Source organism: Myodes glareolus, chromosome 16 (assembly GCF_982192425.1).
Source record: "Myodes glareolus chromosome 16, mMyoGla1.1, whole genome shotgun sequence".
Taxonomy (NCBI): Eukaryota; Metazoa; Chordata; class Mammalia; order Rodentia; family Cricetidae; genus Myodes; species Myodes glareolus.
Window position 1 is genome coordinate 13,651,086 of NC_142041.1, and position 25,606 is coordinate 13,676,691.

A 25,606-nucleotide genomic window follows, 5' to 3' on the forward strand; every position below is an offset into this window, starting at 1 on the left:
TTCATAATTCGGACACTAACAGCAAACTCTGGTTGAATCCCCCTTGCTGCTTATGCCTTGCCAGGCTACCTTGCTATCCTGTGAGAGTTAGTACTCCCTAGGAAACATGTACTTAACTTTCACAGACACTGATCTAATGTATGAAAAAAAGGGAATACACACACAAGAATGTGCTGTGTCTGTTGGTGAACACCTATGGCCCACCTAAAGTTTAGAAAGATCTTCAAGTTAATAAAAGCCAAATCAACCTGGCATAGACCCATATCACTTACAATATGAAGACAATGAAAGATGTCAAATGACATTCCCCAGAATTTAATAGAGGAGAGCTGGCAAAGACAGACAAACGCTTATTAGACTGATGAAGCTCAGCTAGCTGCCCATGAAATGGGAAGCTCAAGTTCTTGTGAAAGGTAACTTCTTGACTTAAGCAAACGAATTCGCTCCACATTAAATCGTCACCACTCAGGGCTCAGCTACAGGCTCATCTGTAGAGGACATGAGAATATGCAAAGATGGCTTTCCTCACCCTCAGAGTGAAGGGTGTGAGACAATAGCTTAGTGGTTCAAATCATCTGTGACTCACCTCAGACAACCTAAAAGAGACTCCTGGAGAGCTGAGTGACAGCCACACTAGGCGGTAAATGCACATACCCATGCAGTCAACACCAGTTTAGTGAGGCTAAAGGACCCTTTAGTAGGGATCATGTCCTCCATCCTGACCAATTCTAGGCAAAGAGAAATTTTATGTATCTTTATAAATCCTACATCCTGTGACTCCTGGCCATTTGGTTGGGATATGAGAATTATGTGACAATTTAGGTGACCTATGGTGCTCAAATACATAATTAGACGTTATTCTGAATGTTTATGAAGGTTATTTTGGGTCAGATTTAGTCAATGGACTTTAAGTAAAACAGTTTATGTACATAATGAATATGACTTCATGCAATCAGTTGAAGATTTTTACTAGAATAAATATATGTCTCCTTTAAGCAAGGAGGAATTCTGCCAGGAGATAGCCTTTGGATCTTAAGCCCTATCTTGTAAATTTTAAACTTGCACCTCTATGATCATTGCAAATTTAAGCAATTATGGGCCAATTTCTTAAAAAGAAATAAACACACACTATATTGTATACATATATAGAAACACATACACATACAAAATTGTATACAAATCCTAACACATACACACATACACCATATTGTGTACATATATAGACAAATTCTCCACACGTATCACACTGTAAGGATAGACATATTCACACATATCATATTATGTATGTATATATACACATACAATATGGTGTGTATGTATATATATAGGCACATACAGACGAACTTCTATATATATATATATATATATATATATATATATATACACACACACACAGAGAGACACATACACATATCCTATCGATTCTATTATGAAAACACTCTGTAACTTGTGTTTTCTGGAGAACCATGATCATTACACGACCTTCCCTTCAGTCACCTCTCTTAGTTAAGAGGTGACCTAAAAGTTCATCAGTTGAGCTGACAAGAGAGAAATGTGCCCGGCACTTCATACACACATTACATTACCTATGTAGTCAGAGGGGTATCTGCATAGTGAGATTGTTACCCATGCTATGGCACAGCTTAGTAAAGACTCTCAACATTTAATGCTGCGACCTTCACTGATTTAAAAGAGAAAAACAGCACCTCTGCTTCAGTCAATATTGCCCTTTGAAGAACAAGTGTTTCTTTCCTGCTCCAATCCCTCATCCGAGTCAGGCAGCATGATGCCATAGAGGACTGGGCCTTCCCCAGACCTGCCGCCACGAAGTGTGTGCCCTTGCTCTTAGCACGATCTCCTTTACAGTCTGTGCTTAGCAGATGGAAAACAATTAGGATGTACATGTAATTCCAGCACACCTGACCCTGTGCAGGTGTTTGGTAAATAGTATTTTTCACATCATCACACAAACCAGAATGAGCTATCACCATATCCAAGAGGATGCCTGTTTTGTTCAGTTCTTTTCAGATCTAATTCTGCAGCAAACTAGCCTTCAAAAATAAATGCAACTTCAATTGATGTCATCTTCCCAGATGATTCTGAGCACAGCACGATCTCTTAGTAACCTGAAGATTAGTATTGTTTCAGAGAAAAGAATATTACTCCTCTTCTCCTGAACTATTAACTGTTCCTCCTTACCTATCCTTAGCAACAAAAAACTGTCACCAGCGTCTCCTCCAGAGGACCCTGTGTCAAAGGCTCGGTCACAACTTGGGAGGTGATGGAAACCTTGCAGAGCAGGCCCCGGTTTTGCACGTTTCAGTTGCTGGAAGAACACTCTCTAAGGGAATTACGGGACTTGACCCTTCCTGTTTTGGTCTGCCATGTGTTCTGCTATGACACACTGTCTCACCGCAGGCAGAAAGCAATGTGATCAATAAAGCCTGAACTAGAAGGCCCAAAGCTGCGAGCCAGAATGAACCTCGTCGTCTCATAAGTTGATTATCATGGGGATTTGTGATAATGACGGAAGTCTGACTAACATTCTATGTTGACATATAACAAGGCATACAATAATATCTGGAGTCATGATCATGAAGTAAATGTGGGGATGAAGAAATGACAGCTCTGAGAAATTTCAAAGTTGAAACCAGCACCATATTGATTGCCAGATGGTAGTTGCACTTCTTTGCAATGATGTAGCCAAGGAAACCTTATAGAGATGCCTTTTGGGTTGCTGTTATTAAAGTCAGCTTTACCTAAGATAAATGTGATGGCATACTGAGAACACATCCTCCTTTAAGCTCTTCAACTGATTCTGTGTTCAGGTAGGATCCCAAACAGATGGCACACTCATTACACTCATCCCTTTATGTGTGTGACACGGACATTCTGCAAAATGGAAGGTGTGTCCCTCATAAAATGAGGGCTTGTCTCAACACCCAGCCGGGATCCTGGACGCTGCTGGGAGACACCCACATCATGCACTACCCACAGTAGCCTTGTGCGATGACTGTGTTCTCTAACAGCTCTGATTTCACTGGGAACATCATTTTCATTCTGCGGCATGTGCAGGCATAATCTTCTGGAGAAACGAAACAGCGTCTCCAGTCTGGAAACAAACATCTGGCATCATTTCCAGGATGTTGTAGGCAGTCGACTGACAGGATATTGAGAGTCAGCTAGGTTCTGTGTACTGCCCACTAACACAATCTGTGGCATTTGTTTGGGCTCAGCCTAATTAGCCTGGGACAGTCTCACAGGATATACTATCTATTGGTAAAGCCATTTGGAAAAATGCTATTCACATTATAGGTGTGAAAGATATCACTTCTATTACTTTGTTTTATTTTTCAGAAAGCTGGAAGCACAAATTCTATCACTCTAGAGCCCAGTATTAGAACATTGTAAGGGTGTCAATAGTATCCCCACAAAACAGCTGTTTCTCAGGAAGATACCGAAAGCTAGAAATAGGTAACTATCCAGGCATCGCTAACACATAATGTATGACTAAAATAGGGACACACTTATTGAAACAACACACAGAAGATGGTTGGACGATCACAGCAGACAGAAGTTAGGGCTGCTTAGGAAGCTCTGGGCACCAACCTCAGCACCAGGCCTCTTCCAAGTGCGCGCTGTCAGTGTGTTTCCCTTCTCAGGAATGTCAGATGATGCTGAAGGTCACAGTGCCATGAGCAGCTCTCAGTCCCTGGACTGTATCTGAAAACTCCACAGATGTCCTCACTGACACCCAAATGTTAACAACTGCATGTGTGTTTGGAAATACCTTCTCCCATCAAATTACAATGTCTGGTATAGAAACAAAAGATTCTACCTTATTTTTTCATTATTGGATCATTAAATATGATCACGTACTTTTGTTCCACTTGGCCCATCCTGACGTGAGAGTTGTGCATTACTCTCTTATAACTGGGCAGCTATCCAAAGCCGTGTGGGGTTTGTTTTCTCAGAGAGATGGTTATGCCGTGTGACACACAGATGTTGCCGTAAATGAAACTTATGGCCTTGCTCGTTCAAGGCTTTCTGACTTTCGTGTTTTCTTAACAGATTGCTGCTCTTGTTTTACTTACTATTTCTTTTTGTTCTCTGACTTTGGAAATCAATGGAAGAATATTAGTTGGTTCTCAGCTAGCACAGATAGAGCCCATGAACATAACCCCACATCGCACCGATAGTCTTCATATCAAACGAGACCTTAGTAATTTTGAATTCTCGTAAGTCAAATCACTGGTCTTAAAGTGGATTGGAATAAACTTGACTATGTGGCCAGTATCACACAGATATTATACACAGACTCACGTGCTGCCTTTTCTTTTTAGGAGCTCATTACGTTTAGTTAATCTTAAGACTATACTAGATATTTATGAGCTTCCAAATTAAAGCTTAAAAATGTGGATTATACACGTGTGCATGCACACACACACATGCACATACATATGATTCTTGCTTCTGTGCCCGTTGCCTTAATTTATCATCTATCAGACAGACAGATATTTATTTATTATCTTATGGTTTGGCAATTTTTATTTTTAATTAAAAGCATACTTACACGCATTTGTATGAATCTCTCTGGTAGGGTTCATTTTCTTACACATATAGTACAATACATATGTTATCCAGTTTTTTAGTAAATAATCTATCATGTAAATAATTGTTGCGACAAGAACATCACTTGCTTAAACAAAAAGCAACTCATCTTTTAACTTTCTTTTTTTATTGTTTGTGCCTTTCACATCATGCATCTCCATCCCATTCACTTCCTTGTCCCTTTGCACAAGCAACTCCTTTAAAGAAATCACCCCACAATACCTCTTCCTATAGCATCTAGAGTACGATACTCAGGAATGACGGTGTATGTCATACTTTGGACCCATAGGCGAATCCTCAATTACCACAATTCCTCTGAGAGCCAAAGCAGTGTTCATAGTCCTCAGAAATCCTTGGTGACCCGCAATACCTCAGGCATATCTCAGCAGTTCTCTGCTGCATTTACACGTGATACCTGATTCTTGTGCCAACCACTACAGACTCCTACATATTCTCCCTCCACACCTTTCTATGAACAAAGAATATAAGCCATAGAACCTTAGTTCATAAGTTGCCAAGGACTCCAGCCCCCTGCTATAGTTACAAAAATTTAAAAAATAAACTCTAGTTAAACTTAAAACCATCACAGAAATTTATTGTTTTGGAAAATAAAACTTTGTAGCATTGATTTCCTGGTGAGTTCTAGATGGAGAAAATAGTTAGTAGTGGGTAACTTCTGTTGTCTTGAGAACTGTGGGGAAGCTGAGCTGCAAATCCACAGCTTCTTCCTTTCCTGAGTTAGAGCTTACTAAGTCACCTTGGCTCAAAGTGGCATCTTGCACCCAGCTGAAAGGTCCATTAGCGTCTCTATAGATTTTCTTTCACCCAAACTGAAAAGAGAATCATCAATCCTTTCCCCAGGCCTTAAAGTACCCTATAGAAAACTGGTTAATGGGCCTCAACTCAACACTTCTGAAATCCTATCTTTGGATGTGTGTAGGTCCTTTCTCAATAGAGCAGTTGCCTCATTTTATGGTTCTATACTTGGTTGAGCGGTGTTGTGTGGAATGTATGTACTCTTAAAACTCCTGAGTTGAATAACACCTTTTGAAGATCATCATCACCTTTAGAAAAGAGTAGCAATGGGGTAGGAATGTGCCTCAGTGGTAAATTACATGCATATTTAACCCGACAACAGCAGCAGCAACAACAAGAAGAATGGACAGAGAAAGATATAACAATTTGGTTGCCCTAACATGTTTTTTGAGCAGTTGTATGAAACCTTTAATTTAGATTTCTATTTTATTTTATCTAAGAATTTTGATAGTGGTTTTCTGCTCTTTCTGACTCCACACTGGCATTTGAACATTTATTTTGCTTTTTTCCTCAATTGAAAAAAGCCTATGTTTTGAATGTTTAATACTCTGGACTGAGCACCATGGTTACAGTTTTTTATAGACCCCATCTCTTGCTTATATGTTTGTTTCATCTAAATCAGGATATACTTAAAATGTCCAAATGATTGCTTAATTACCCAAGGAAAAGAAACTATAATAAATATCATACCAAGGTTTGTTTACCTTAATTATTAAGATCTTTTTTGAAATATGAATTTTTTGTTTCATATAAGATGCTTGTACTCTTCTTACTCTTCTCAGAGAATATGGGGAGGAGTTGATTTGTTTCTGTGTAGTTATATATACATATATATGTATATATATATGTATATATATGTATTATATACTACATTATCAACACTTTGATGATTCTGAAAAATCTAAAAACATAAATAAATATACCTATACATTGAAATATTCATAATTTAAACTCAAAAATGTAAAACCTGAAAGAATAACATTGCTGTAATTTCAGGAGAGTAAAAGCTAAGCCTATTGCAAATCAGTAACCAGGCTGGTGGGCTGCTGTCACTCAAGATGAACATGTGGAAGAGCAGAGCTGCTCACCTTCAGCACTTAGGAAGCAGGGAACACAATACCGTTCTGAAGGATACCCATGGGTGACCTACTTCTTGCAAATAAGTCTCACCTCCTAAAGCACGCACAACCTTTCAAAATAGCTGGAAGCCAAGTCTTTAATATGGAAGTCTTGGAAGGACACTTTTTATCCAAATTGTAACGATGGTTTTCTGTGAGAACTGGCTTTTCAGGTATAAATTAGCCCAAACCCTTGGTAGGGACCACAAAGAGAAAGCAGACCTGAGTATCCACTCATTGGGAGCAGGTACCAACAGCTGTCATGTAAGTCAGTAAAAGAATACACAGAGAAATTTTCAGCAAATTGCTAAGACCTGAGTGGGAGCCAAGCCGGGGCCCTGATCCCCATGCATACACTTCTTCCCAGAATTCCATTGCTCCAGATGCTTTCAGAGTTGGTGGACTGAGAAGAGCGCTCTCCAGGTGTTGGCTATCACTGCTGAGGCCGTGAAACACATCTCCTGTCTCCAATCTGCAGGGAGAAGAGCTACGAAAACCCCTTAACCATTCTTAAAATTCACTCCAACTTGGAAAAACAACATGAAGAAACAAAGCCTCCGGTAATCAGGGGTGCTGGGTTAATACTAGGCTCACCATGTCTGGAGGAGCATAGAAACTCTATGAAGACCATAGACTCCAGACTTGGGTTCCCAGAGGCCCCCTGTCTGAGAGGCCAAACCAAGCATTAAAGAACACACCCCAAGTTCTTTCACCACCACATTAACAGTCTTGTGTTAAACATAAAATATAGCTCAGAGAGCTGCAATGGACATGTCAAAGTGAGGTAGATGATCAAAACTAGCTTGGAACCAAAAATTGATGAAGTAGATTATAGGCCAAGCATCCAGGATTAGTCCAGGAATGAGAAAAGTAGGATACACTAAGGGTACCCACAGCACTGACATCAGGACCTTAAGAGAAAAGATGGGGCTAGAGGGTCAACTCAGCAGATAAGAGCACAGCATGAGCTGCTCTTCCAAAAGACACAGGTTCAATTCCCAGTACCCACATGACAGCTAACAACCATCTGTAACTCCAGGTCAAGGGGATCTGACACCCTCCTCTGGCCTTCATAGTCAGTAGGCACACAGGTGGTGCAGACATCCATGGAGGAAAAATGCTCATGCACATAAGAGAAAATTAATTTTAGCAACAAAGAGAGATAAAAGTGGGAACTTTAAAATGGTGTTTCATGTTAACATTTGTGGATGGTTAAGAAACACAGGACCCAAACACCAACTTGTGTTTACCTTGAAAAGACATCACATTTTCTTGTGGAAGGAGGCATCTCAGACCTGAGTTAATGTAAAGTGATGGGAGAGTGTCATTTGGAATTAGAAAATTTCCCCACCAGTGTGTCCGGGGATGGCTCATAACATGGTAGACTAAACATGGTAGACTAAAGTCTCTGATGAACATGAAATGTGTGTGTGTGTGTGTGTGTATACACATACATGAGTGCATGCACACTCATGTACTCTCACTCAGATGTATGTGCATGTGTGTCCCTGTGTGTGTACATGCATGCATGCTTGTGCACTCTCACTCAGATGTGTGTGTGTGTGCGCGCATACATACACGAGTGTGCATGTACACTCATGTGCTTTCACTCAGATGTGTGTGTGCATGCGTGTCCTTGTGTGTACATGCATGCATGCTCCTGCACAAGCACATGTCTGTGGTTTCTACAGCCCTACATGAACCACTTCAGTAGCCTGGGCATTCTTCTAGCATTTCCCATGGGTAAGATGTGCATATATAATTAGGAAGTTCTAGTTTATGCTCAAATTGTACTTTAATGTATCAGTCCTGTTGGAACAAACTCGCATTTTCAAAACTAGTATTTCAGCCAAACTGAATGTGCTTTGTCTCTTCACATCTGTTATCACTTCTATTTCATATCCCAATTTCCTGCCTCAAAACTAAGGAGTGACATCTTGGTAAAAGTAATTCTTCCGACTACATCCTTGATAGTCGTTTAAATCCCAGATCTGACAGTCTCCCACAGAAAAATGTCTCCCACCTGCCAGTCTGGCTGTCCATTCAAAATGGGTGCGTTGTTTGTTGGTTTCACGGTCTTGGGCAGAGACAGTCCTTGCCAAGCCTTCTCTGTAGTCGCCTGTTCTTGTAGTAAATGTGAAGTGCCAGTGACTAGCATCTATTGCTGTCATTTCTCTGCATGCCAGGGCAGACATGAAATAATGCATGCATCATGCAGGGACTCAGCAAGATCAGCAGTGTGACTCCGAAGGCTCTGACACCCCATTCCTCATACTCACCCACCACAAGGCATGTTGCAAATTCACCTCCTCTCCATTTGTCATTTTCATCTTTGTTAGGGTTGGCGAGATCACCTTGATGATCTCCTGGTGCTTTGCTAACAAAGCTCCACCAACTGAGGGGCTTAATCAATAGCTCCTGCTCTTCAGGTTCTGAGGGGCAGGTTGCCCTGAACAAAATGCTAACAGACCAAGCAATTCACAGACTCAATGCAGTCCCAATCAGAATGTTCACCGCCTTTTTCACAGAAATAGAAAAGCAAATCTGAGCAAAACGGAGGATGCTGGAGGGATTACCAGTCCATATTCTAAAATATATTACAGAGCTATAGTAACCAAAACAATATGGTACTGGCACAAAACCAGACATGTAGAAATGAAACATTATAGAAGGCACAAACATAAGAGTACATATAACTACACAAATAAGGCATTTGTCAAAGATGCCAAAGACACACACCAGAGGAAAGAGCATCTTCATCAGCTCTGGTTCTGATAAAATTTGGTGTCCACATTGAAAGAGTGAAGTTAGACCCATATTTATAAACTTACAACTCCTGGTGACAGTGGGAATGTGTCACATTTGATGACTGGTGGTGTCATGGCTGCTGGCCCTGAGTTACTTAAGGGAGGGCTGGAGGAGTGGGCACCAGTCCACCTGGAATGCAGGTGGTTGTTGACTTTCCAAGACTGTGTATCCGTTCCTTCCCTGAACTAACTCATCTTTGTCTTCTCCTTTTTCTGACAATTACCATACGGCTGACATAAAAATCTTATAATTTTCCCTTTCTGCTTTATAGTAACATCTTAACTTCAAGCACATGTACAGCTATATACCTCTGCCTCTTTCAATTCTTTAGATTGCTGATATGCAGCTTCCATTTCTTACATGTTTTATGTGCAAAAGAAATCACAGTCCTTTTGATATGTGTATCTTGCACAGTCTATTTGAACCTGATTTATGCAGCATCATTATGACCCTAGAGAATTCTGACTTTAAACATACATGTTTAGAAAGCACATATACTTTTATTCATGCATGTGTTTATGTAGTGAGAAGTAGCATTGATTGACTTTAGGATCACATGAGGATTCCTCTTAGCATTCCTTATAAGGCACATCTTGCTATGCAGAATGCCAATTTTTGTCTGTTGAGGAAGGAAGAACAGGTCTCCTGGGTATAACATTGCAAAGGGGATTTTTTTTCTTTCAATTAAAAAGCGTTGTTACATTGATTTTGGACATAGGTTGGGCATGTACTGTAGGCTGTCCAAAGATCAGAGGACACCTTGTGAGAGTCATGTGATTCCCGGGGTGGAGCTGACGTAGACTTTTAGCTATAACCGCCTCCAACTCCTGCTCCTTCCCACTGACCCTCTACTAATATTTCACACATATCATTCTGTGATTTCTCGGCTTACAAGTTTTTCTGTCTAGAAATTTGCTGGTTGTTGTTTTGGGGTTACATGGTTGTAACAAATCATTTTCCTTATATAATTCTAAATTTCCCCTTGTCTTTGAAGTTTGAGAATTTAACTACTGTACATCTCATCAATTCATCCTTTGGGTTACTTTTGTGCCACACCATATCTGCCTATCCATTTCTCTACCCAATTTTGAGACATTCTCAATCGTTATTTCTTGAAACCTATTATGTCTGATTTTTATCTTCTCCTGAAGTTCTAAGATTCTATATATTATTTCACTCATTGGTGCCCCGTAAGTCCCACAGGCTGCCATCACTATTTCAATCTTTTACATGTCTTGCACTAGTGACTGGATACTATCAAGTGGCCTGCTCATCAGTCCACTGGTTCTGTCTTCTTTTTGAGTGTGCTGCTGAATTCCTTATGAAGTTTTATTTAATCTGTCACTGTGTCCCTCACTTCTAGGACTTTGTTCTTCTTCTTAAAAGGTTTATAGTATTTCCTTGCATCTGTCTTCCTAGACTCTTTTAGTTATCTGTTTTCCAAGTCTTTGCTGAATGTTTTAGGACTTTTATTCTGAACTTTATAGTCCTTTACCCCAGAGATCTCCATTTGGGGCAGCTGTTTGGAGCTTCAACCTTTTCTTCTTTCCACATTGCCGACTCCCCTGAGTTTCCTGACCATTTGTGATCTTTGTACAATTACATTAGTGTCTTTGCATGTGAGCAATCATCTATTTTTTTCTAGACTTTTAAAGCAGGGGAAACTCTTCAACTCTCAGTCTTGACCCCACTGACAGATGGAGCTGCTAGTATTATCTTCAGGTACACAGGGCTTGCTCTCAGCATCTCTCCGTCAGCAGCCTTCCTTGCCCTGAGAGCTTCTGTGGCACTGCTACCCTGGCTTTGCAATCGGCAGGTGAAATGGTTGGACTCTATGGTCAGCGTGATTGCTGCACAGGCTGCCTAGACAGAAAAGGCCACCAGTTGGGCTCCTCAGTAAGACAGGACCACAGACTGGGCCTCTGACTTGCCTCTGTCTAAGAAGGGTCACTGTTGCTGTGATAAATGCCACGGCCAAAAGAAAATTGGGAGGAAAAGGTTTATTAAACTTATAGACTACAATCTATTATCAAGAGAAGTCAAGGCAGGAACTCAGCCTAGGAACATGGAGACAGGAACTGAAGAAGAAGTCATGAAGGAATGCCACTTACTCAGCTTGCTGTTTTATACAAACCAGACCTACCTGCCCAAGGGTGGCACCACCAACAATGATCTGTCCCTTCCCCACATCCATCATTAATCGAGAACATACCTCCTCAGACTTGCCTGAAAGCCAATCTGATAGATGCATTTTCTCCATTGGGATTCTGTCTTTCTAACTGACTATCTTGTCATCCATTGGCAAAAAATTAAAATTAAAATTAAATTAAATTGAAAACTAACAAGCACATAGGCTATGTTTTCCGGTCAAACACTGTAACTGCTTGGATTAATTATTGGGTAGGGATTCAGATAATTCTGGATAACTGTCCTTTAATGAGTGGGACTTCGCTTCTGCTCCCTGATAAGGCTGTGCTATTGGCCAAAATCCACATGCAGGTGGAACAGCAGCAGGGTTCTGCAAGCTACAGATTGATTTCCCCGATTGCATGGAGCATCTGTAGATCACGTTTCATAGTAAGAGCCACTGACTAGGCTCTCTGCCTGTGCTGAATTTCTGTCTGTACTCCGCAACCAGTAAGAATTAATTTTAGGCTTCTAGACTGAAAATATCTGCAGTTTGAATTCTGCAGTTAGACAGGGCTGCAAGGCTGTGGTTTGCTATTGACTGGACTGTGGCCTGCTGGGGCTGTGAACTATACGATATAATCAGGCATGGCGTGAGTTGAGCACCACAGTCAAGCAGTATTGCCTCTCCTTTAGTTAGGGACCCCAGAGTTGGGCAAATTTGGTTTTTTTGTGGGGAACAAGTGGAATCAATGGACTTGGTTGCATATTCATGGAGAGCCATAAATTTAGTTCTGTGACCAGTCTGTACCCGCTACTACTAAGCCCCCAAGAAAGTAAACTGTGTATGGCCAGTAAGTTCAGCTTCATGAACCAGTACCACTATCTGAACTCTCTAGTTGGGGGACAATCACGTCATCAGGGATACAATGCTTCTATCATCGGGGCACTTGTTACTTAGAACCTGAGTTCTAGAACAATTCTGTGTTCGTGGCTGGCTGAAGGTGATCTAGTCCTGCGCTGATATAGGCAAAATTGCCCTGACTTTTCTATTGCTGTTCTTCTGGGGCTTTTGTATCAATGAGTGTTTTAACTTCACTCTCAGGTTCTGGAACCTTTACAAAGGTATTTTAATCAGTTGATAGACAGGAACTGGACTTTCAGTAAAAATACTAAGGATGTGGACCAGACCACCTAATCTTCCATCTTTCTGGGGTCACTTGTGTTGGTATCTGTTAGTTACCAGAAAGAAATGAAATGTTAGTTTCATTAACTTGGGAAAATTTAGAATCACCTTAGAAGAAGGTCCTAATGAGAGATTGTCTGGATTGGATTGGCCTGTAGCATTATGGTTATATAAATTGAGGTGAGAAGACCCAAGTACTGTGAGTGGTAGCATTCCCCTAAGCAGGCAATCCTGAACTATATAAGGATGGAGAAAGCAAAGGACCCACAGTAATTAGCTGCTTGTTCTCTGTTCTTGAGTATGGATGCAGCTGCTTCGCTTTCCTATTTCCTTGGCTTCTCTACAAGGATTGACAATAACCTGGTACTGTGAGCCAAAATAAGCCCATTCTCTATAAAATCATTTCGACAGGGCATTCTAGTACAGAAACAGGTAAGAAACTAAGAGAGTATTTACTTTGAAATTCATTCTATATTAGAAGTAGAGATCGCCATTGACTATACTGATAAAAACTCACAAGTGACAATTTGGAGATTCAAATTTAGATGTCATTTTAAATCGTTTTAGCCTTTGAGAGTGAGGGGAAAGTTTAAGGTAAACTGTCCCTTAGTAAACTCCATCCAGCAGTTACTGTTGTGTGTTATGAAGTCCCAAGCTTCAATGTCACCAGAGTGGGGAAACGAACTTAAAAGATAAGGGGTTAAGGGAAGACAAGAAAGGCATATAAAGAAGACAGTCACAACACTGCCAACATCAAGATGACATGCTGACATCCATCTAGTGTAGCAGGTTTTCTCTTTCTTTTAGGCCACCAACCAGCTTCCAAATCATGACATAGAGACTTACTAGTTTTGAATAATCGGTCTAGTTTAGGCCTGTAGTTTAAGCTCCTTGAACTTAAATTAATCTGTGCCTTTCTATCTTTTGCCTCAGTACTTTTTAACCTTTCTTTCCATATGTACTACTCTTTGCTGGCTGGTGACTGCCTGGCTAGCCCCAGGCATCTCCCTCTCTTTCTCTCTCATTCTCTCCTCCTTCTTCTCTCCCAAGTCTAGATTTCTCCTTCTCTTTATTCTCTCTGCCTGCCATCCCTGCCTATCCTTCCTCTGCTTATCTATTGGCCCTTCAGCTATTTATTAGACCAAGCAGGTGCCTTAGGTAGGCAAGGTCAAACAAATGCAATACATCTTTACATAATTGAACAAATGCAGCATAAACAAATGTAAGATACATCATTTACACAGTTGAAGTAATATTCTGCAACATAGACAAATGTAGCACATCTTTACATAATTAAACACACATCCTTACATCATTAAACAAAAGCAGCATAAACAAATATAACAACCTTTACATAGTTAAAGAAACATTTCACAGCATAAACGAATGTAATACATCTTTATGTAGTTAAATATTCCACAACAATTTAGCTAATGGACAACAACGTGGGTGCACATGAACATCTAACTTTTAAACACTGGAAAGGCCCAGAACAAATGTTCCTGCTATTACTTGGGCACTCAATGACTTGATGTAGGTTAGCCAACCTGCTCTTGGCTCCCTCTATTTCTTCCTCCTACTCCAGCCTCCAGACTCTTCTACACAGACCCCCATGCCAGCAATAGCCACCTACTAACCATCTGCCAAAGCTGCGTTCCTGCCTTCATTCATCGAAAAAAACTGTCTAAAAACCCACTCCAGCAGCATCCTCTCCCAATTTGTAGGTGGGATTAAAAGAGTCAGTCTCAACAGAGTAATAATGTTTTATACTTCATGTAAAGTGTTTTAATATTAACTCTTTCAGTCTGTACTATAATAATGGAAGGGATCATTGTAGCTATTTTTCATGACTTCTGAAATGGCTAATTGAGTCAATTCCATAAATCCACTCTTCCACAAATGAATAACAAAAGTTTTTAAGAACTATGGAAATTTATTAAAGGCCATTTGAAAAGCAGTTGTTCAATGAAAAATATAGCTTGTACGAACCAGAGCCTGCGTATTGTAAATTGATTGACTCTCCCCTTGTCCTCAGCTGTGCAGTATCATTGAAAAGCAATGGTTCTGTAAGCTCAGAAGCTGTGGAAACCAACAGTGAGAAGAGTCACGTCTTGATGTAACATCATCACACCACTGAAAGACACAGAGAAAAACAAACTTGTAAGTAGCACAGAGAAACAAGCTTATCACATATATGAGATTCTTGGTGGGATCATGAATGACTTCCTGTAATGAGCCATGAGTTCCACAGATAGTAAGTGCCTCAAAATGATGGGAGAAAAATACTAGCAGAGACCTTATGTTAATAACTGAGACATTTTGAAATCAAGTAAACCTGGAACTCACCAGCAGATAGTCCTACCAGGTAGACTAGCAGGAAGTGTCAGGGTGACTTGAAAGGGTACTGGGGGCAATGAGAGTGTGTGCCAAGACAATGGAAAGATAAAGTAGGGATATATTTGTGAACAAAATAAAACATTAGATATTTGTATTCATACTATATGATTACTCATTAATTTGAAAAAAAACAGTTACAAATGAACAAAGGACAATAATAGATATTTCTTAAATATACACAAATTATTAACAAACACAAGAAAAGATAGTGAACACCATTAATTAATCAGGAAATGCATCAGAAACACACTGAGATAGAACTTTATACCCAATAGGATGTCTCTGAAACAAAGGACAGACAATAAAGCATTTGGGGGAGAATCTAGGTAAAGAAGAAATCTGCACAGTCTTGGCGGGAATGTAACAAATAATGCAGCCATTTTTGAGGACAGTCAGCAGTTTCCCAAAATTTTAGGTATGATGTTGCCATGTGATCCAATAATTATAATCCTAGCAAAGTTATAACATGCCAGCAACAGCAACAGAAACTTGTACAGCGATGTCCACAGTAGTCGATCGTGGAAATAACACAAATGTCTATCAGTCCATGGATGGATGAAGCTCAGTACATTGATGGAGTGAAATATAATTTAGCCGCAAGAGAATGAAGCACTGATGCATGCTTCAACACAGGTTCACTTTGAAGATGTTATTGAAAATAAAAGACCTCAGACTCAAAGGTTTTGTGTTCTATCACTCAGTCATTCTACATTTGTGAAGCGCCCAGAGCAAGCGAGTTTTAAGGAGACAGGAAGCAGAATAACGGTAATGGTTTCCTAAGACTGAGAGATAGAGGTTGGAAGAGAAACTGCTCTTGATTATAGCTTTTCTTTTAGGGTGAAAACAGTCTAAAAATAGAGTGTGTTGATTAATGTACTGATCTACAAATATATTAAACACCGTGAACTAGAGTGTAAATGTGTGAACGTTATAATGCACAAACTGCATTTCCACAAAGGTCTTTAAACAAAAAGATAAGCACTAAGTTTCCTGGTGCCACAGTCTGCGGCTGGAAAAGGAAGCCAGAATTGAAATAGGAAGGTATTGCATGGTGCACATGGCAGGAATAGAGTGCAGCGTATGCAGCAGCAACTGATAACAAGGAGAGTTCATCATTGGCTTGCTATGTTCTGCCAGGTACTGTGCTATGTAAAGCAGATGTTTTAAAAATGAAAATGTTAAAAAATTGATTTAAAAAATTATTATTTCTCAGAATTTGTAATAAAATATAAACTAACTTTAGCTAAAGAAGGGAGAAAGTTAAGGTCAATGACATACTTATTGCATCATTATTCATATTAGTAAAAACCTAGAAGCCATCTAAGCGTTCAACAATACCGAGGTCTTTCATTCATCTGTGGCATAATCCTCATAACCAATGAAGGCTATATTAAAAAAACTATGTCACTCCTCGCATAAATTATAAAATAGGTATAAAAAGTTACTACAAACTTACCGGTGAATTATTGTCTTAGTCATAAATATTTGAACAGTCTGGCCAGTATAATAAGGATGATTTCCTTGTATCCTTTTGAAGTCAAGTTAAGGGAGAGTTTGTGGAGAAACCAAAGCATGTGAAGTACTGTGTATAGGCCCCCACATGTGTAAGTGTCAAAGGCGGCCTTCAAGTCCTGATAACTTGCCTGCTTAGATCACTTGCTCTATGCCCTTTTCTGTCAAAGCAACTCCGTGACTTACGGCAGGTGCTGCCGTAGAGCAGACATGGGCTTCAGCAAGTGAGTAACAGCTTTTCAGAAGCAAAGCGTTCAGATCACTGGAGCATTAGTAGCCAAATGTCCTGCTCTGCTTTAAAGATTTCTGCATTCGTGTGTTTGTCCCTTTATTTATACAAATGAAAAATGAGGAACAAGCAAAATGTCTTATATACCTATCACCTTTGACATTTCCAAACTGCCTTACCATGAGGGTTTCTTGCATTTAAAGAAAATGTGGTGCAAACACATCAGCAAAACAACAAAATGTCATTCTTAAGTCCATTTGGGGGAAGTTATGTATCTTAGTTACGGTTCTTATTGCTGTGAAGAGACACCATGACCACAGCAACTCCTATAAAGAAAACATTTAATTGGGGAGGCACCCTTACAGATTCAGAGGTTCAGTCCACTATCATCTGAGGAGGAGCATGGTGGCATGAAGACAGATGTGGTGCTGGACCTGAAAGGGCTACATCTTGCAGTCACCTGAGACACTGGGCAGTATCCTTAGCATAGCGAACCTCAAATCCCACCCCCACAGTGGCACACTTCTTCCAAGGCTATACCCACTCCAACAAAGCCTCACCTACCAATAATGTCATTCCCTATGAGATTATGGGGGACAATTACATTCAAACCACCATGGTATACCACATTATATCTCAGTGAACAAGTCATTGGCAAGTGGATTTTACCTTGAGTATATCTACACTCTTGGGGTTAAACAGGTGGTGCTTTCCAGACCTCAAAATGATAAGTTAGTTCCTTATTATTAGAACAGCATGCTTCTCCACAGACCCAAAGATGCTATGGTGCCAGTGTTGGTCGAGGTTTCTGTCCTGCCTGGCCCCACTGGCCCCACAGCAGGTCAGTCCCAAAGAAACACACAGAGATCTACATTAATTATAAACTAGATGGCCTATTAGCTCAGGCTTTCTTATTAACTAATTCTTACATCTTACATTAACCCATAATTCTTGCCCGTGTTAGCCATGTGACTTGGTACCTTGGTCAGCGAGGCATTCTCATCTTCTTCCTCTGCATCTGGGTGACAACTGCAGACTGCACCTTTCCTCTTCCCAGAATCCTCCTGTTCTGGTCACCCTGCCTATACTTCCTGCTTGGTCACCTACCTATAATTCCTGCCTGGCTACTGGCCAATCAGCATTTTATTAAACCAGTACAACTGACAAACCTCTACAGGCTACAAGACCATTGTCTCACAGCATGTCAGCATTTTCAAGATTTCCAGTGACAGCTGTCAGCTTTCAGTTCCCATCTCCAGAGAAAAATAAAAATGATGGGGGAAATCCCCACTAATATTAAGAAGACAGGGATTTTTGCTTAATTGGCTTAGTCAGGGAATGAAGTTTGTGAACTAGATGTAGCAAAATAACTGCTTACTGCAGACCTCCTTTTTCGAGGCTAGCATATGAAACACTTTTTGAAAATGGTACAGCATTTTAATTACCGAACAAACTGCAGTGGTCTCTTGAGAAGAATAGATGCTCCTCTCAGGAATAAGCACCACATGTGTGAAGGGTACAGAGGTGGGTTTCAGTGTCCCGCCAAATCTTTGACTAGAGGTGGATGTCAGACATGAAGGCATTATCTGTCCCAGGGGACATCCCGTAAAGTTGGGGTTAATGACATGGTGGGCACACCAGGGGAACCTTAAAGGCAGAGAAGGCTTAAAGTGAAACAAAGACAAGCCAAGATTCATGTTTCCATGAATAGATGCTGAAGTCCCCTTTGAGTTGAAACAAAACGGCCAGAACAGGCAAAGGTCGTTCTAGATAAATAGAACCTTCCTAGCAGAAGGAGCTGGACTGGGGGAGGATACATGAAGCAAACACAGATTGAAAACAGAGAAAGACAATGCATCCTGTGAGCAGAACAGATCATTGATCTCCTGCTGGGGCGAGGGCTGCAGCACAGAACGATTGAGACAAACAGCAACATCTTCTCAAAAGACTTGTGCATTGTTCGATGATTGGTTTGGTTGAGGAGAAAAATTTAGATAGTATTCATTGTAGCATATTGCTTCTTTGGGAAACTGCACCATCAAACCCACAGCTGAAAGCTGCCCCGACCTCACAGCAGGCACTGGGTCCACACCATGCACAGCAGCACTACAAGGAGACGGTGTGGCCTGCCTATGTTTTGTAACACATACATCGCTGCTTATCACCAATGCACCCCCTGGGGTAAGGGCAACTTGAAGACATTTTTATTGTCATTCTCAGGTGTTCCATAAACATGCAGTCTTATGTATAATTTTGGCAATTCTAAGATGTACTGAGACCCACTACCGCTGTGACCACAGACATCGGGACCCACCACCATTTTGGACATCGGAGTTCGCGGTATTTCTCCCACTAAGAGGTCATCTTTCTTTGTAATGTTTGCATCTGACCATTTCTCCAACCATGTCACCACAAACACCAATTAAAAGCCTCTAGCCATTATAGTAAAACTCATATCAAGGACATCTTGCAGTGCTACATTCAATAATAAAGATGGAAGTTAAGCCTCAATTCCAAGTTCCAAAAGTTTAGCAGAAACCACAGGATGAACTAGGGGGTGTCTACCCTGTAGCCTATCGGCTTTGAGGAACTTGGACTTGTGTGAGAAAGTGAACCATACGATTTTCAAGATGCAATGACACTGAGAAGCCTGTGGTTATAATACTCTTTACAGAAAGCCTCACACCTGTGTTTTGGCGCATACTCCAAGGAGGTAAAAAGCATCCTGTTTCCAGGTCTACTTTCCTCCTGCACCCTTATCTCCTTTCCCATCTGCAACAGCCCTGAGATGTTCATCTCACACTGGCCTGGGAAGAGGGTCACACATGAGTTTATATGTGTGTGTGTGTGTGTGTGTGTGTGTGTGTGTGTGTGTGTTTGGGTTTTTGTTCGTTAAAATAGAGATGACTACTGATTTATATAAAACTGTGTCCTCCCCTTTCGGAATCCATACAACCATGGAATAAGTCTTAATGAAGAAATACTAGGCAAGCATTTTCCTCAGTTACTTCTGCTGTTTCTAAACTTTTCCTAAGCCTAGTTTTCTTTTCTCAGAGTAGAAAGTGTTTTTTCATAATTTCTATAGTGCACTTTTAAAATCTGATCACTCCATCTTTTCAAGGATACCTCAATTCCCCAAATATAAAACAATAAAAAGCGGTGTGTAGCTGGGCGTGATGGTGCACATCTAAAGCCCAACTCCTCTGGGGGGTGACACAAAGGATCCCAAGGTCACAGTCAGCCTAGACTACACGGTGCCTTGTCACACACATCAAAGGAGCATTTGTAGAAAAGGACACAGCAAAACACTGAGTCAATATCTAAGTTCAACTGTCCTGTAAATTAGTTTATTCATAACAGTGCTAAAAATATCTTTACAGTCTCTGAGTTGCTAATTGATGTGTCAAAAATTTCAAGTAGTTTTTAAAAAATGATTTTCTAATGTTAAATTTCCACCAAAAAGACAAATTTCCACAAGTTGTTTTTGTTTGGTTGCTTTGTTTTGCTTTTTTTTTGGGGGGGGGGTGGATTTTATTGTTGTTTGTTGATTTGTTTTATGTGTGTGCGTGTGTATGTGTGTGTTCAAGTTTCTCATTCTTTTGATTTCCACACAGCTTCTATCTACTTAACTCTTATGTCTCGTGGTAATACTGTCCTCTATTAATGTTTCTGAAAATCATTTGAAAAAATTTTTAAAAAGATTTTAAAAAAAGAAAGAAGGAAGGAAAGAAAGAAAATGCTTTGTGATTGAAGTTTAAATATTTACCTTACATTTACATGTGTTCTGACAAGTTTCTAAAGCTTGTTGCGAAGCAAGGAATTATGACTGCTCACCAGCTTTCTTAAATGTCAGTTCTCTGCCGTTGACTTCACCTCACACCATAGCAGTCAGTGACTTCTATTTAAAGAAATACTGCTTTAGAAAAGGGGATTTTTTTTTGGACATCCCATCTAGGAAACTTAATTTACTTTGTCTTAAAAAAGACTTTAGAGGTTATCTAGATTAAACTCTATAACCTCCAAATATTCCATAATAAAACTGGATTCCTTCTTAATAGGGAACTTATAAGGTTTACCAGAACCTACACTTTCATAAGAAAGGGTGAACGCTACTGTTTCGCTTTGAATTCCTTCTCAAGGACCAGTGGTTTACCAGGATCCTACACTTGCCTAATAATGAGTGGGAATTCTGCTGTCTCTGCTCCATACAGCCAGAACAGGTGTGCCTGCTCTGCACAACCTCAGCTGCACAACCCCAAACTAAACTCTACACCATACTACTTTGATGACAAGTGGAATTCAGTATTTGTGCACCTTCATTATTTCATGTTAAATAATGAAGAGATTTAAGTGACCATGTGTGTCACATGATCAAATCAGAACTGACACAATTTATAGGCCTTATGTCATAATGTCATAACCACCCTTATCAGAGGTTCAATAGAAAGACACCATATTTCTTCATTGGGAGCAGGGAGCAGGTAAGCAAATAATAACCTTTGGGTCAAATACGTCTTGCCACCTGTTTTGTGATCTGAGATCCTTTTACTGGGTCCTGTGTTGTCGATGGGTCTTCCCACACTTGAACAGCAGAATTATAGCAAACACCATATAGCTAAGGTGAATACATCTGGTCATTTATCATTAAGGTTATCTGGAGGCTATAGAGATTGCCTAGTGGTTAATAATGCTTACTGCATAATCCTTGAGGATCAGAATTGGAGTCCTAGTACTCAAGTAACAAGCTGCGTGTCCTACTCAGATTCAACTCCAGCTTCAACTCCAGCTCTGGGGAATCTGGCACCCTTTACTGGCATCTGTATATATACAAGCTTGAAAATGTACAAATATATTCATATATACTCACAAGGATTGTGCAAAGTATATATATATATATATATATATACATACATATATATATATACTCTGCACACATACAGAGACATACATACATAAATAAATGTAATTCATTTTTTAAATGTTTGCTGGTTCCTTGTCTGAATAGCACTGTACATCAAAACACTCTCTTTGGGCTGTGTTAGGACATGTACTTATTAATATTAAATATTCAGGATTCAGCAATGGATGTAGAAGTATTTTGATTTTGATACTACTAACATTACCACGCTCCCTAACAATCTTAAGTCACCACCCCCATCTAAGCATCAGGTTTTTTATAATAGGTAACCTCAGTAGGACATTCTGGAGTGGCATTTTACACTCTTCATAATTGTCCTCACTGATATCACTTACTGTTTTGCAAGATGGTCATTTAAACTTGGTGTGTGAAGATGTGAGATATTTCCGGTTCTGTGAGTGAGGGCCCTTTGGCCAGGAAAATGCTGCAGAACTGAGAGGCTTGGAGGTTAAGGTCCGCTGGCACTGTGAGAAGTCTTTTCTCTGGTCTTCTCTGTGAGAACCCAACAGCTACGCCACGAAAACTGAACAGGAGAACAGGCCCCTGCATTCACAGCCTCTGTGGAGGTTCAGCCTCATAAACCGGCACCGTGTGCAGGGCTTCTGAAAGCCTGGCATAACAGCTGCTGTCTGTAGCCATGCGCTAGCAAACAGAAAGCGCTAAAGGGCTCCAACAAGATCGGCCCAGCTGAGTTATGCCATCCTTCTACATTATGACAAAGAGTGTAAGGGTGACAAAGATGTTGGGGTGACTCCCCATAGATGACTGGAACAACTTGTAAAATCATTTTCCCCAGTAAGCCCTCTCCACTGCCTGTTTATTTCTACACCCAGTCCTTTTTGCAATTGAGTATTTTGAGACAGAATCTCATGAGTCACACAGCCTGAGCATGCAACCACTGTGTAGTCTAGGCAGGTCTGTAACTTATGGTCCTCTTTCTTCAATAACTGAGGGTCTCAAATGACAAACTGTGCCACCTTCCTGGTTTCCGTTATCTTTCTGATTATAAATACTAAGGTCTTCTTATGAGCATAGATGTAAAATAATTTAACTAAAGTTAAGTTAAAGGAATCCCAAATAAAGGAAAAAGAAATTACAGGCCTGCTGCTAGCCTTTTCCTTCATAGTGTTCTTTTTGACTAGAAGTTCATTCCCAGTATGGTGTCATGTTGGTGCACCACGTCTCCACAGCCAGTGAAGTTCCATAGACCTTCCTGGGATATTCTTAGTTGTCTTCTCCGTAGTCTGTGCCTGCTGCCACTGAGGTTCCATGCATTTGACTTTGCAGCTCAGAAAATCAAGCTCATTGTTGAATATAGAAACATCTGAGTCTAGACACATTTTCACTTACTTGGCAACTTCCTACTGAATACTCAAAGATGTGCAGAAAGGATGTGTGGAAATTAAGCTCTTACCATACATAATTGTTAGTTTCACCAAGGGAAAAAAACGCTCCCAGCCTACTTAAGTATCCACAGCACATAGAAGAATCTCCAAGATGGTCTGCTTTGATCCAGCTGTGGAACAGGCAACCATCATGGCTGTGGGCCCAATGTGCAAAGGATGTAAGGAAACCCAGCAGGCCTCTGGTGACCCCTTAGTGTGGCTGGGCTAGACTGAGACAGGCCAAGAACACCCCTATCTTTGTGCAGGGATTGCTTCTTTGGGCTTGGTTGTTGGAGAGGGTGAGTATTGTAGTAGAGGAAGATGGAAAATTATAGCTTGGGAAGAAAGTCCTGGTGTAAAACGGATTCACCCGTACAGAAGCTCTCTATGGGTCTTCCACATGATGTAGTGAGTTTCCATACTCACATTGATCCATAAGAAAGGTCAGAATAAATGTGTAAACGGAAACTGCTTGTTCATTTCCCAGCCACTCAGATCCAAATAATCACACAGAAACTATACTAATTACAACACTATTTGGTCTATTAGCTCGGGCTTCTTACTGACTAACTCTTACATCTTAAATTAGCCCATTTCTATTAATCTGTGTATCACCACGTGGCTGTGGCCTACCAGTAAGGTTCTGGGGCATCTGTCTCCTGCAATGACTACGTGACATCTCTCTGACTCCACCTACTCGCTATATGTATCTTTAAGACTGGCAATATTCTGCCCTGCTATAGGTCGAAGTAGCTTCTTTATTAACCAATGGTAATAAAACATTTGCATAACATACAGAGGGGAATCCCACATCGTAAGTGAAACTTTCCTATTTGCTACTCCATGATGGTACGTGTATATATTTGTAAGTAATAATGTTCATCGTAACTTTTTCTTATGTCTGTCTTGGTGTCTGCAATGGAGACTCTATTGAGGTTTATCTTCTCCTGGTTTGATTCCAAATGAGTTCAGACATTGACTACTTTTTCCCATTTAGCTACACTGGAATTTGTTAATGTAGTTTCATACTTTTGTTGGAACTACTGAGACAATCCTGAACATGGCTCTTCGGTCTTCTTCATTTGTTAACATTTAACACTTATCTAAGACACAAACCTCTCAAGTAGCCACTAAGTGTCTCCTAGGCAGGAAACAAGAATGATCTAGTAGGCAGAACTCTTCAACCCAAGGAAACTGTATACCACTTCGCTATTATACACATCATTACAAACAAAAATTGCAAGGAATAATGGAAAGCCATCAGAATGTGTAGTAAGGATAGTTTATATATCAGTTATGTTTGACTAAAACTAATTATTACATTTATCTTTCTTTCCTCAAGTAGACAACAATTGGGTACCAAGGCTAACCAAGCCTAGATGGACAAATAGAATTAAGAGGACAAAAATAATACTCTAATAGTTATTACAGATAATCCACAAAACATTAATATTTATACTACAAAATACTAATATTTATAGCTCCTATTAATAAACAGGTAATTGTTCTGAGAATTTCCTTAAATCAAAATCTTTGAGAGTATGTAAGAAGCTGAGTCATAGAGCAGTTTTGTATGATACTTAAGAATTAAGAATTCTGTCCTGCATCAACACTCCGGCGAAGTGTCTACTCTGTGCCAGGGTGAGCAGAGTGTAGCCAAGAATGGACTGGGGATTCTAACTCCAACCCACAATTGAACTTCAGTAAAGCATCCACCTGGCATTGTAGGCAATGGATGAGGGGTCAATAAGATGATATCTTTGAGATAAGGAAGCATGGTCCAGCCCAGCAGCACCCAAATTATGACATGAAGACTTACTATTCATTTTGAATGCTCAGACTAACTTAGACACATTTCTGGCTAGCTCTTTTAACTTAGATTAACCAGTTTCTACTTATCTACCTCTTGCCTCGGGGCTTGTTACTTTTCTTTCCTTCTGTATATCTTACATTCAGTGTTTCTCATGTCTGCTGACTGGCGGGGGCTGCCTAGCTTCTTATCCCACATGTGTTCCCCTCTTTCTCTCCTATCATTTTTCTTCTCTGGCCTCGATTTCTCCTCCTATTTATTCTCTCTGCCTAGCAGGCAGCCCTGCCTATCCTCCTCTGCCTAGCTGTTGGCCAGTCAGCTCATTATTAGATCAATCAGGTGCCTTAGGCAAGCAAGGGGAAACAAATGCACCACATCTCTATGTAGTTAAACAGATTCAGCCCAAACAAATGTAACCATCCTTACATCATTAAACAAATGCAGCATAAACAAGCATAGCACAGCTTCACAGAGTCAAAATAATATTCCACAACATATACTCAACAAAACAAATTAGTCCACAGCTTCATCTGAGTTCAGATGTTTAGGACAGGAACACAGTGTTGCCAGATGCTCTATCATGATGCACTATGAATAGTGTCTAGTCTACCTTCCAAGAGAATCATTGCTCCCTACTTGAAACTTCATGAGGTTGACCTTGTCTGTCCATGCTTCCATCCTGGCCTTTT